Source organism: Macaca fascicularis, chromosome 2, assembly GCF_037993035.2.
Source record: "Macaca fascicularis isolate 582-1 chromosome 2, T2T-MFA8v1.1".
Taxonomy (NCBI): Eukaryota; Metazoa; Chordata; class Mammalia; order Primates; family Cercopithecidae; genus Macaca; species Macaca fascicularis.
In genome coordinates this window covers 161654111-161668323 of record NC_088376.1, presented here as the reverse complement: position 1 = coordinate 161668323, position 14213 = coordinate 161654111, and the positions used below count along the sequence as shown (strand labels likewise).

At 43.1% G+C, this 14213-nt stretch overlaps 1 protein-coding gene across 10 annotated transcripts in view; it reads left to right on the top strand.

Annotated features, from left to right (window-relative positions):
• The window catches only part of FBXO40 (F-box protein 40), a 36717-nt gene that overhangs the window by 1757 nt on the left and 20747 nt on the right, over window positions 1-14213 (top strand). For 5 of the 10 annotated variants that reach the window (XM_074033369.1, XM_015446374.3, XM_074033367.1 and 2 more), the window contains exon 2: window positions 7773-7874. The exons of the other annotated variants lie outside the window; for them this stretch is intronic. The gene's annotated coding sequence lies outside the window, so the exon portion shown is untranslated. The remainder of the gene's footprint in view (window positions 1-7772; window positions 7875-14213) is intronic. 10 annotated transcript variants of the gene reach the window in all.

Genomic DNA, 14213 nt, shown 5'->3' with positions numbered 1-14213 from the left:
CTATTCAGATACCTTAACTCCTGGTTCCTTCCTGTCTGTCTCTGTAACCTCCATATGTACCCCAAGTCTCTGTTATAGGTGTCTGGGTTATAATTATGTCTGTTTCCTGGGCACAAGCAAATTCACTGTGTATAATCACCTAACTTCATTTAATTTTTCCAGGGCTTCCACAGCAGCAAGGTCTCCAAGCTGTATGCTGGGGCGCGGTCCTGGTGAAACTAGGGTGTGTTGGCTTACAAGTAATCAAGCAGACAGGTTGAGTCCCAGATACCTCTAGACAATCCAGTTACTTTAGCACTTTCTTGGCCAATACAATGGTAATTTAATAGAATAGTACTGATACATAAACACCAGATATGAGAATTAACTAGCTAATTCAATAACTAATAAGTATAAAGGTAGAGAGATTTCTAGTATAGCTGGAGAAATCAGATTGCAAAGTGGAATGGATCTGGAAAAGGGTGGCTATGTTTTAGGATAAAGTGAAGGTACTGGAATCGCAGCGTCGAAGCCAAGGATTATGGAACCTAATGTGGGAATTATCCTCAGCAAATTGATTGTGATAAAATCTCAAGAAGGCAAAGAGATTACTTTAATAATTAACTTCACAAATTTTCTTTCCCGACAATTAAATATTTCCATAGCAGAGAAACAGGTCAACAATGCATAATTAAAGTAATTAATTGGCTGGTTAATAGGTTAAGAGTTAAAAATATCTTTGGCCTTTAAATTTTAACCTCATCACTTTCCCTGAAGTTAAAGCTCAGAAATAAATCATTATTGCCAGGGCCAGCCACATGAGGAGGCAGAATGGTTTAGTCACTGACATCATGTGAGGGGTGCTGAGAGGGCCCCTTGCCTAAAAATATCTCCCTGACATCAACCCTGTTTGCCTACTAACTTTAAAATTATAGAAAAGAATGTTAAAACTATTATCTGCTAATCCCATTCTCTTTTGCTTGAGTCAGTGATTTAAATACACCTGCTATATGTGTTAGCATGACTTTGTTGGCCAGCAACACTTGGTCACCACCTCCTCCTTCTTCCAGGCTTCGTCCTACTCTGCCCTTGGTAGGACTGCCAACATGCCTTGGCTGTCACCACTCAGGTAGCTTTGTGTGGTGCTGTGATATCTACAGACTCTCAATAAAACTTCAAAGCACAATAGAAAAAAGGCACTTGACTAGAACCAGACAATCTGGGAGCATAGACAAGACATTTCACTTCTCAGACCCTCAGTTTCTCTTCTAGGAAACAAGGAGGTTAAAACAGACCTTTTCCTTTCAAAATGAGGTCCTTAGAACATCAGCTTCATCTGGAGTTTGTTGCAAGGGAAGAGTCTCAGGCCTCACCCAGGTCCCATTGGATCAGAATCTGCATTTTAAAAAGGTTGCCTGGGTGATTCCTTTGCATGTTGAAGTTTGAGAAGCTATGGAATAGCAGATTTCTTATTATCTGCCTGATCCAGAGTTCGGATTCTATGACTGCCAAGTGTTAAAAAGAAAAAGTACTTTAATCCCCTGCAAACAATCTGGCAGTGCTCAGAGTATCTATTATAAATCCAGCCCACTGAGGTCTTTTCTTCAATGAGGCCTACATTAACCTAAGTTGAAATGATTTCCTTTTCACCTTAAAAAAAAAAAAGCAGCCCCAATTAGCATACATCTGACATCACTCTACTTTCTTCCTAAATTTGTTCCAAATTACTCACACAGCTTTTAAAATGCTGCCTTTTTAATGGTTCAGTTTAATTCAATTCACTCCTATTCAATGTTCTTTGACTGAGTGCTGGGGGCAGTGTTGGCTCTACTCACCCTTCAGTCCCTAGAAGCCCAATTGGTGGGTCCTAAAAGGGTATTATCACCCTCTGTTGATATTCCGGTCAGACCTCCTTCCACTGCCTGCACACACCTCGCTGGCGACAACACTTGTGCCCATCATTGGAACCTCTCTCACCATTCTCACCATCACAGCAACTTTGCCAGGTTCTGCCAACTGCCACAGTCAATCACAAGAGAGAAGGCAAGTCTCAAGGACCTCGATTTCCTTTTTTCTTAATGAGCAGAATAACTCAGATGAGCAATAAAAATTACAAATTTTGGCCTAGGAAACAAAGATGCCTTCAAGTTGTCTGTACGGCATCTACAAAGTTCCAGTCCTAAAGCTGCACTATTCCAATTCCTAAGTGCTTAAGGAATGGCTCATGGTGATTAAAGGGGGCCGAAAGTGGGGGGAAGTGTGGAGGTTTACATTCTTAAAAGAGTGGGGAAATAATTTTTTAAAAATAGAATTTTAATATCATCAAACTGACAGTGGAATATAAGATACATTGGAGTGAGGGGGACTGAAAATGGAAAGGCCAGACACGGGCTACAGGAGGACAGTGAGAACACATGAAGGCCTGGAGGAGGGAGTTGACTGTGAGAATGACCTTCCTCATAGAGTGACTCATCTATTACACACTCCTTATTTCATCTCATTTGATGCTCGTGCAACCCTATGAGTTATTATAGGCCCTATTTTTTTTTTTTTTTTAAAGACAGAATTTTACTCTGTTGCCCAGGCTGGAGTGCAGTGGCATGATCTTGGCTCACTGCAACCTCTGCCTCCCAGGTTGAAGTGATGCTTGTGCCTCAGCCTTCTGAGCAGCTGGGATTACAGGTGCCTGACACCACACCCGGCTACTTTTTTGTAGTTTTAGTAGAGATGGGGTTTCTCCATGTTGGCTAGGCTGGTGTCGAACTCCTGACCTCAAGTGATCCACCTACCTCAGCCTCCCAAAGTGCTGGGATTACAGGTGTGAGCCACCGTGCCCTGCCTATAAGCCCTATTTTTGAATTAATAAATTAGCTTTAGGGAGATTAACTTGTCAAAAATCACTCAGCTTATTCATAGGAGTGCTCATTGATTTACTTTATATTGGGGGTGTCAGGTAAGGATTCTCTGTGGAGGTAACATGTAAGCAGAAAACTAAGTGGCAAGAAGGAGTCCACAGTGCAAATACAGAACGAGAGGAGAATTCTCCTGGTAGAAAGAGCAGGTACACAGGCCCTGTGCTGGAATAAGTGACAAGACCAGAGCAAAGTGCATAAGGGCGGGAGGTCAGGTAAAAGAGCAAGCAGGGGAGAGCTCATGCATGGCCTCATGGGCCAAGAGAAGGATTTCAGAGTTTATTTCCTTGTGAAGGGAATCCACTGGAAATTTTAAGTGGGGGAGTAATAACCTAGTTTTGTAAATTGTTAAAAATTACACTTCCTGCTTTTAAATATGGCCAATCCATTCTCCCCAAAATAGAAGCTTTAAAATTCCCCTGTCTTAGCAGTGAACATAATATGATTTAGATTTAAATATTCCAAAGATTCACACAGAACTAGATTTTACTAGATGTGCTAGATGTAGTTTAAATGGAATATGAGTTGGTGGAAGGACCTGGTGTGTGAATTGAGACATGGTGAAAATGGAAGGAGTAAGACTGATCATAAACCCATTGCAAGGATGATGCCTGGCATTGGGCAGTGGTGGAGATGGAAAGAAGTGGGTAGAATTTGCCCACTCCTTTTCCAGATCTTTCATCAAGGCCTTCCCACCTAACTGGCAATCCTTCCACCTTGGTCTCCCACAGTGCTGGGATTACAGACACGAGCCACTAAACTGGGCCCAATTTACTCCTTTCTGCGTGGTCCACACAGCACCACAATCTATATCAAATCGAGTTGCTGCCCCCTTGCCAGGTGCTAAATGCTTCCCTATTTCTTTAAAAAAACAAGCTATGCCTAAGGCTCACACACCTGGTCCTTCCACCAGCCTATGTTTCTTTTTTTTTTTTTTTTTTTTGAGACGGAGTCTCGCTTTGTCACCCAGGCTAGAGTGCAGTGGCCGGATCTCAGCTCACTGCAAGCTCCGCCTCCCAGGTTCACACCATTCTCCTGCCTCAGCCTCCCACGTAGCTGGGACTACAGGCGCCCGCCACCTCACCCGGCTAGTTTTTTGTATGTTTTAGTAGAGACGGCGTTTCACCGTGTTAGCCAGGATGGTCTCGATCTCCTGACCTCGTGATCCGCCCGTCTCGGCCTCCCAAAGTGCTGGGATTACAGGCTTGAGCCACCGCGCCCGGCCCCTATGTTTCATTTAAACTACTACATCCAGCACATTCCATGTAGATCTTCGGACTACTTAAGTCTAACCTATATTAGTTTGACTGCTATCTCCTACAGGGGAACTTTAACACTCATATTTTGGAGAAAATGTGTAGACCATATATTTAACTTCTGTTCATTTTTAAGAGGATAGAACATACTGCTTTTTCAGACAAGAAGCAAGAATTTAAATGTGAACACAGGGGCCAGGCGCGGTGGCTAATGCCTGTAATCCTAGCACTTTGGGAGGCCGAGGTGGGTGGATCACCTGAGGCCAGGAGTTCGAGACCAGCCTGGTCAACATGGCAAAACCCCCGTCTCTACTAAAAATACAAAAATTAGCTGGGTGTGGTAGCGCACACCTGTAATCCCAGCTACTCAGTAGGCTGAGGAAGGAGAGTCGCTTCAACCCAGGAGGTGGAGGTTGCAGTAAGCCAAGATCGTGCCACTGCACTCCGGCCTGGGTAACAGGAGCGAGATTCTGATTCTTAAAAAAAAAAAAAAAAAGGGAACACAAGGCATAGAAATTAAAAGGGAAATGGCACCTGGATAGCCATACTCTGTCTCAGGCATAGATTTTTGTCAACCTTTTCACAGTGAAGAGTTTCTATAATCTGAGTGCTTTGATCTAGTAGATATTTCATTTTAAGTATCAGAAACCATATTGTAGTGCATACACACACACACACACATATATATATGTGTGTATATATATATTTTTTTGTTGTTGTTGAGACGAAGTCTCACTCTGGTGCCCAGGCTGGAGTGCAGTCGCATGATCACAGCTCACTGCAGCCTCAATCTCCCAGGCTCAAGCAGTCCTCCCGTGGCAGCCCTCCAAGTAGGTAAGACTACAGACATGTGTCACACTTGGCCACACTTGGCTTTTTTTTTTTTTTTTTTTTTTTAGTAGATACAAGGTCTTGCTATGTTGCCCAGGCTGGTCTCAATCTCCTGAGCTCAAGCAATCTCCCACCTCGGCCTCCCAATGTGCTGGGATTGTAGATATAAGCCACAGCACCTGACCTACGTAGTGCATATTTTTTAACCCTACAACCTTCCCTTTCACATTTGTATCCTCTGAAATGCAAAGCCATTGGGCCTGGATGCTCCTCTTGTTTTCTCTGCCCAGAGAGGGCACAGTACGGGATATGATCCAAAGAAGTACCAAAAAAATCACCATAAGGATGGAGGTGCTTCCTAAGGAAGGGCATCTGGCTCCTTTACAACCTGAAAAGATCAATATATGTGGACACTATTCTATGCCCCATCTCTAGCAATGGGCTTGCATTTTCCCCAGACCATGTGGATCAAACACCTGTGTCTCTGTGGGTCTCTGAGGGACAAGTGTGATGTAGCAAAGAGTATAGAGTTTGAAGACAGACAGGCCTAGGCCTCTTTGTGCTTCAGAATCCTTATTCGTAAATTGGAAATGGTAGTACCCACCTCACGTGGTTGTTGTGAGAATTAAATGAGGTGTTATGTAAAAGCATAGGAAAGGCACTAACATTTCATTTCTCTGCCTCCATAACACCCAAAACTCAGAGAAATCTGTCAATCTAGGAAAGTCAGACAAACCCCACGGAGGATAAGGATCCTGGTACTGTGCACAGGAGCAGAGAAGATTGGGAGAACAGGGCATCTTCTATTGCAAGGCAACCAATGATATATCTAATTTGATCATTTTGGGGCAACACCAGTTGGCTCCTACTTAAGGCGATCAATCAACTGTCCAAGTTTGCCCAGGACTCAGGCATTTTCTGGGACATGGGACTTTCAGTGGTAAACCAGGAGAGTCCCAAGCAAACCAGGACAAATTGGTCATCCCACTTACCCAGTCATGATTAGACTATCGAGAGTTCCAGATTGACCCTTATCTCAGTGAGAACAATTTCCCCCACATATACAACAAAAGGCTCAGATGTGATTTGTTCACAGATGTGAGGCTATTTCATCTTCCCCCTTCCTTTCACTGGCAAACTTCTCTGGAGTGGTCTCTACTCACCACGCCTTTCTGCTCTGCACACGTCCTCTCTCAGTCACTCGTCAGGTGTAGCTCCAAAGCCTGGTAGGAGATCTTTAAATAGCAACATGAAAAAAACCAAAAGCATCTTTGTTATCCCTTAAAGGGAAATTTTCAAGTAACTTCAAAGAGCTGGAGAGCAATAAGGCTGTACCATAAATGCTTCCAGCTTCAATAATACGGTTCCCAAGAAAATACTATTCCCAAGAACCATATTCCATAGTGCTGAAGGATAAGAAATGATTGAGCTTAAGAGTTAATCACCAGTATGCCTCCAGCCAGACACATTCCTGCTGCTGGGGCAGAGTTCTCACCGCACACATGGAAGCACACAGAACTAGCCAGCCCTTCTTTTCCTTCCCAGGAACTGAGCTCAACTTAATGACAGAACAGCATGGCAAATATGAAGTTAGACATTCCTGGAGCTGGTAGCTTTTTTCACAGAGCCTTATTCCATTTGTGATTTTCCCCTTCTTTCCCATCTAAAAACCAGCAGGGGACTCTGAATTATCCAGACTTTGTCCTCATTGGTGAATTTATCTTCTGAATAAAAATAGATGGTCACATTCTCTCAGCCAGGACAGGCCCTGCCAACAATGGAGTATATGCTTACTAGCTTTCCTTCCTCTATCAGCAAACAACACATTTTCAATGGCTAAGGGTCACACTGCACAGCTAAAATGCCACACTTGCTCTGGCAAGAGCTCTTTGGGGACCTCCCATAAGCAGTAGCATTGTCATCATTGTTCTTAACTTGGCAGTATCACTTGAGGCTGTAGCTCACTCTTTCCTTTGCATCTGTGACAACATAATCCTGACTCTTTTAGCTCTCTGGTCTCTCCTTCTCTGGTTCTACTTCTTCCTAATTTCCCCCAAAGCCACCATACTTGGCTATGTAATTCATGGCTTCAGTTTCTATTCTGTGTTTTTACTTCCCCACATACGGCTTCCTCTCTCACTTGCAAGTGGATACTTCTCAAATCTGCATCTCCACATTCCAGTCCCTCATCTTCCCATCCATGAGATCTATCACCCTCTCAAGCATCTTGTATTAAACTTGCAGGACCCATCTTTCCTCCCCAAATTGTTCCCTCTTTAGATCTCTATTTTTCTCAAAAATTATAGCCAACATTCTTTCTCCCTGGTTTGAAATCTTGGCATCAACTTTGTTTCCTTTTTTGCCATCCCAGCTGGAAATAAAAATGTGATTCTCCCTTTGTAATGTCTTCTGTGTGTCTCATCTTGACTATTTTTACTGTCATCAGTCTCACCCATCCAAGCTTCCATCGCATTCTCCACACAGCAGTATCTAACTCTAGGTCTTCCTACTCCATTTATTCCTCCAGTACTCCTACTTAACACCCCAATTACAGTGTTAAATGGCTCCCTACTGTGTATCAAATAATTCCAGATACTTTAGCCTAATATTTAAAAATGTCCACAGTAAGTCCATAATGGACTCTTTTTTTCCAAAAGTGACTGGAATATGGCAGGAATCCACCTGCACATTACATTGCATGTTAAGAGATCAGTAGCTGGACTCTTGGACCCAAAAGATGTGTTTCCTGCTGGATCCTATTCTGCTCCAACACAGTCCATTTTTGTCCATTCAGGCTTCTCTAACAAAAGATTCTAGACTGGGCAGCTTACAGACAACAGAAACTATTTGGAGACTGGAAAAGCCAAGATCAAGATGCCAGCAGATTCCGTGTCTGGTAAGGGCCTTCTTGGGTCACAGACTGCCAACTTTTACTCCTGTCCTCATGTGGTGGAAGGCACAAAGGATCTCTCGGGCTTCTTTTATAAGGGCACTAGTTCTATTCATGAGGGTTTTACTGTGATGTCTTAATTGTTGCCAGAAAAGAGTGCCCTGATCCAGACCCCAAGAGCGAATTCTTAGATTCTCACAGGAAAGAATTTGAGGCAAGTCACAGAGCACAGTGAAAGAGCAAGTTTATTGGAAACTACTCTGTTACAGACTAGGACATCCTCAGCAAGAGGAGGAGTGCTCCATCTTTTGTTAGCGTCTGTACTTATAAGAAACTATAAAGAGGTAAGTTAACTTGGAATGTGCAGACGTGCTCCGATGTGCTCACTAAAGGTAGTGGCTGTCAGTGTTATCGATGACCATCAATACTTTAACCTGAACTTGCTCATTAACATTATCTTTAAGTAAAGAGGGCTACACTCTCGGGACATATGGACATTCTGTAGGCTTGGTGAGAGATGTTTTGTCTGGCCATAAATATTCTGTAATTATAAGTGGTGGTCAGCTTGGGATGTGGCTATTTTCAGATCATAAGTATTAACCCTACAGGTGCCTTGTGGGTGCCTCACTATTCACTTAAAGATGACATCACTTTGGTCATGTTTTTTTTATTATTATTATACTTTAAGTTCTAGGGTACATGTCCACAACATGCAGGTTTGTTACATATGTATACATGTGTCATGTTGGTGTGCTGCACCCATCAACTTGTCATTTACATTAGGTATATCTCCTAATGCTCTCCCTCCCCCCTTCCCCTACCCCACAACAGGCCCTGGTGTGTGGTGTTCCCCACCCTGTGTCCAAGTGTTCTCATTGTTCAATTCACACCTGTGAGTGAGAACATGTGGTGTTTGGTTTTCTGCCTTTGCAATAGTTTGCTGAGAATGATGGTTTCCAGCTTCATCCATGTTCCTACAAAGGACATGAACTCATCCTTTTTTATGGTTGCATAGTACTCCATGGTGTGTATGTGCCACATTTTTGTAAACCAGTCTACCACTGATGGACATTTGGGTTGGTTTCAAGTCTTTGCTATTGTGAATAGTGCCACAATAAACATACATGTGCATGTGTCTTTATAGCAGCATGACTTATAATCCTTTGGGTATATACGCAGTAATGGGATGGCTGGGTCAAATGGTATTTCTAGTTCTAGATCCTTGAGGAATCACCACACTGTCTTCCACAATGGTTGAACTAGTTTACAGTCCCACCAACAGTGTAAAAGTTTTCCTGTTTCTCCACATCCTTTCCAGCACCTGTTGTTTCCTGACTTTTTAATGATCACCACTCTAACAGGTGTGAGATGGTATCTCATTGTGGTTTTGATTTGCATTTCTCTGATGGCCAGTGATGATGAGCATTTTTTCATGTGTCTGTTGGCTGCATAAGTGTCTTCTTTTGAGAAATGTCTGTTCATATCCTTCGCCCACTTTTTGATGGGGTTGTTTGATTTTTTCTTGTAAATTTGTTTAAGTTCTTTATTAGCCCTTTGTCAGATGGGTAGATTGCAAAAATTTTCTCCCATTCTGTAGGTTGCCTGTTCACTCTGATGGTAGTTTATTGAGATGGAGTCTCGCTCTGTCGCCCAGGCTGGAGTGCAGTGACATGATCTCTGCTCACTGCAACCTCCACCTCCCCAGTTCAAGCAATTCTCCTGCCTCAGCCTCCAGAGGAGCTGGGACTAAAGGTGTGTGCCACCACGCCCAACTAATTTTTTGTATTTTTAGTAGAGATGGGGTTTCACTGTGTTAGCCAGAATGGTCTTGATCTCCTGACCTTGTGATCTGCCCGCCTTGGCCTCCCAAAGTACTGGGATTACAGGTGTGGGCCACCATGTCCGGCTCTGGTCATGTTTTATTAAGCCAGAGGCCTGATGAGTAGGGGTTCCTCTAACATATTTTCCCCTTCTGTCACAAGTGGACTCTTAATCCTAAGGGACACTGAAGGGTGGGGGTCAGTCTTCTGGAACCTCTTCCTGCTGAGAAAGGTCATTGATATTAACCCTGCCTAACTTTAAGGGACCTGTCATGCTGGGAGGGGTCTTAACCAGAGGTAGCTCGAAGCTGTTGCAGTTGACTGGAGGAGCAATAGGTCTGTAGGTTTGTAGATCACTCATAAGTTGATATCCTGAAACATAGAAAGTTATATATAAACATAGAAAGTCATACAAAAAAAAGTTTCTATAAACACAGAAAGTTATATATAAGAATTATAGTTATAATTATAAATCATGATATATGAGTACCATACGTTGTGAATTAAGGATTAATAAGAATAGGACCATGCAAAACATACAAAATGTGCAGCAACAATAAAATCCACAATGTAAAGCTATGCCTATTCCAATTATTATAGCCAGGGTAACAAATGGAACTTTTTCCACCATGATGGCCCTGACCCAAACCATGATGCTAGTCATTATCTAAAGACAGTGTGCGATTAGAGATGGCTTTAATTTGTTGATTTATATCTGGAGGGTCAAATAAATATTGTCTGAGTTATTTGAGATATATATACAATATTTAGTTCTGATAATAGCACAGGTTCCTCCCTGTGCTGCAGTCAGAGTATCTAGTGACATTCTGTTTTGCGTGACAGCCTTACGCATATAATACATTTCAGCATTTATAAAAGATGTATCTCACAGGCTGTTACTTAAACCCCATTGGGTATCATTGACAATGGCCTCAACATGCCAGATAGCATCTTCCGATCTAATAGATGGTAGAAAGAGTGAGGCCAAGTGGTTATACCCATGAAAAATGGATCTGGCCCATATGCTGGTTATGTGGAGAAGGTTGGCTGGCTTTTTTTTTTTTGACGTGGTCTCACTCTGTTGCCGAGGCTGGAATGCGGTGGCATGATCTCGGCTCACTGCAACCTCCACTTCCTGGATTCAAGCAATTCTCCTGCCTCAGCCTCCCAAGTAGCTGGGATTACTGGTGCACACTACCACACCCGGATAATTACAGATGTCTGAAATTCCTGACCTCAAGTGATTCATCCACCTCGGCCTCCCAAAGTGCTGAAAGTGCTCAGATTACAGGCATGAGCCACTAGGCCGGCCCAGCTGGCTTTTTAAAATAGTCTTTGTCCAGTGACCCAGGGTCAAGATAAGCTTCACGTAGCAGATAAGTCCATTTGTTGCAGGACTATGGTATGTTGGCATTGTCTTGCAGGAATCCATCCCATGACACAAGTAGCATTTGTCAAAGCATCAAGGGAGTGATTCCATTGTTCCTAACACAATGGGACTACCTGACTTAGGTGTGCTGCAGAGGTGGTTAGTCATATAAAACCATCCCAAATTTGAAGAAATCATTTTTCAAAACTGGAGTTTTTGAGCTTTTTAGTTCGGATGTTTATCTTTGGGTCTAGAAAGGAGGTACCCAGTGCAAGAAACTTTTCTGTGGTCTCATTTGCTGAGAATGGCTTCCTATGCCCAGAATTGCTAAAAGTGTTATTAACTGGCCATTGGGTTACATTGTTCCAAGTCAGGCCAGATATTTGTACTCCTATCCATTATTTAAGTCCCTCTAAGTATTCTGTAAGTTACCTAAGCATGTCCTGTGTGGGGGATATCCACCAGGGCAAGCCTGAGGTGCTAGAGAAGGGCAATAGCTCACAAATCCAGCAAGAGAACATTGGCATAGTCCTGTGCCCATTGTAAGAAAAGATTTGAACCTCCAGCAATAGTGAAAGGAAGGACAGAAGCCCCAAAACAGATACGAATAAAAGAGAAGCTGTATTCTATAGTTATATCCTGTAAGGGCATAGATATTGCTTACCCACAGCTGGGACAGACTCATACCAGTAAAAGTAAAAGATGACCAGGAGGAGGATCAGGAAAACTAACCTGGCCCCCAAGCTTATCCAGAGCATCACGTTGTAAGAAGAAGCTTCCAAGGATTTCTCCTGAAGAGGAAGTGTAGACCTTCTACTGGCTCACAAGAGTAGACTAGATTAGCAGACTGGGTGTTGGTAGCTTGTGGGGCTTCATAAGAAACAGGTTTAATTCAAGACAAATGTACCTAACTGTGAATCCCTTGCAGTTTAACTGCTATTGGAGTGCTCAGAGCACTTGATATGGTCCTTTCCACATTGGGGAAAGCTGGTCGCTAGAGACCCTTCCATTTATGTCTTTAGTAAGGTTAAATACCCTAGTTGAACTGAAACAGAATTTTCCTCTCACGTGGGGAGGGAAAGCCTTTTATATCCATATTCACACAGTGCGTTTTGCATTTGTCCTAGATTGATGACATATTTTTGTAATTAATGAATCATTTCATCTATTAGGAGATTTGCAGTTAGGAAAGGGCTTCCTTATGTTAATTCAAAAGGACTTAATTATAAGTTTCCCTTTGGAGCAGCTCAAACCTGCCGTAAAGCTACAGGCAATAGAGATAGCCAGGTCTCTGATGTTTCCTGGCAAAATTTAGCTAGAGTCCTCTTTGGCTTATGATTAACCCTTTCCACCTTTCCAGAGGATTGGGGTCTCCATGCAGAACGAAGATGATATTGGATTCCCAATGCCAAGGATAGATATTGGGTTATGCCTGCCGTGAAAGAGGGGCCATAGCTACTTTGCCGTCTTTCAGATAACCCGAACTGAGGAATTATTTCTTTTAATAAACTTTTAGATAGGTGTGGTGTGGTGGCTCACGCCTGTAATCCCAGCACTTTGAAAGGCCTAGGCAGGCGGATCACCTGAGGTCAAAATTTCAGACTAGCCTGGCCAATATGGTGAAACCCTGTATCTACTAAAAATACAAAAATTGGCTGGGTGTAGTGGTGCATGCCTGTAGTCCCAGTTACTTGGAAAGCTGAGGCAGGAGAGTCGCTTGAACTCAGGAGGTAGAGGTTGCAGTGAGCCGAGATCATGCCACTGCACTCCAGCTTGGGTGACAAGAGTGAAACTCCATCTCAAAAAAAAAAAAAAAATTTAGAGACCTCTAAGGCTCTTTTTTTTTTTTTTGAGATGAAGTCTCGCTCTGTCGCCCAGGCTGGAGTGCAGTGGCATGATCTCGGCTCACTGCAAGCTCTACCTCCCGGATTCACGCCATTCTCCTGCCTCAGCCTCCCAAGTAGCTGGGACTATAGGTGCCTGCCACCACGCCCAGCTAATTTTTTGTATTTTTAGTAGAGACGGGGTTTCACTGTGTTAGCCAGGATTGTCTCGATCTCCTGACCTTGTGATCCAGCCATCTCAGCCTCCCAAAGTGCTGGGATTACAGGCATGAGCCACCGTGCCGGGCCGAGACCTCTAAAGCTCTTTTGGATCAAGTGGGGTAAAGCCTTAACCTAACCAGTGAAGGTAATAATAAACACCAGTAAATAATTGAATCCCCTACAGAGAGGCATTTAAATAAAGTCTAGTTGCCAGACTTCACCCAGATAGATTCCTCTATGTTGGACAGGTTTAACTAGAGATGGGGGCAATGCCTGGCTGTTTGGGTTATTTTGGGCACAGAGCTTTCAGGCTCAAGTCATCTGTTTTAGTATCTTGAAAAGTTTTCCCATAAATAAATAAGGTATCAACTGAAATAAAGAATCCCTTCCCAAATGAGTGGAATTATGAAAATGCTTAACTATTTTCCACTGATTGACACTTGGCATTAGTAATTTATTACTATTAGCCAGCCAGAGGGGGCCTGGGCCAAATCGTGATCCCTGGCTCATTTTTGTTCTTCTTTGGAGTACACTGGCTCAGCTATATCTGGGGCTGCGGGCACTAGGATGCCCATAAGCGTAACTGGCTCTTTTAGTGCAGTGGCCTTGGCCCCTACATCTGCAAGGGCATTTCCTTTAATAATATCATCAAAATGTGCTCTGCAATGAATTACAGCCATTTCCTTTGGCAGTAAAGCAGCATCTAACAAGCTCAAAATATCTGAGTGATGTTTTCTGGGGGAGTCCTTAGCGGTCAGGTGTCCCCACTCTTTCCAAATGTTGGCATGACCATGAAGCATTAAAAAGGCATACTTGGAATCATCATAAATGTTAATTTTTACATCCTTTTCCAATTGCAGGGCCCTAGTAAGAGCAATTAGCTCAGCTTCCATCTGTAAACCATTCTGCCTCAGGATTGTTAAGGGGCTCATCCCTTAAGTTTGGCCTGCTAGAATAAATTGCTCCGTAACCTGTAGGCAGGAATGGTTTACAGCGTCTGTGGACTCTGGCAGACAAGCAGCTGGGTTTACTTGGCGAATTTCAAGAGTTATGTCTGGTGTGTCTAACAGTAAGGTCTGATGCTTTAATAAACATCCTCCCATCATCCACT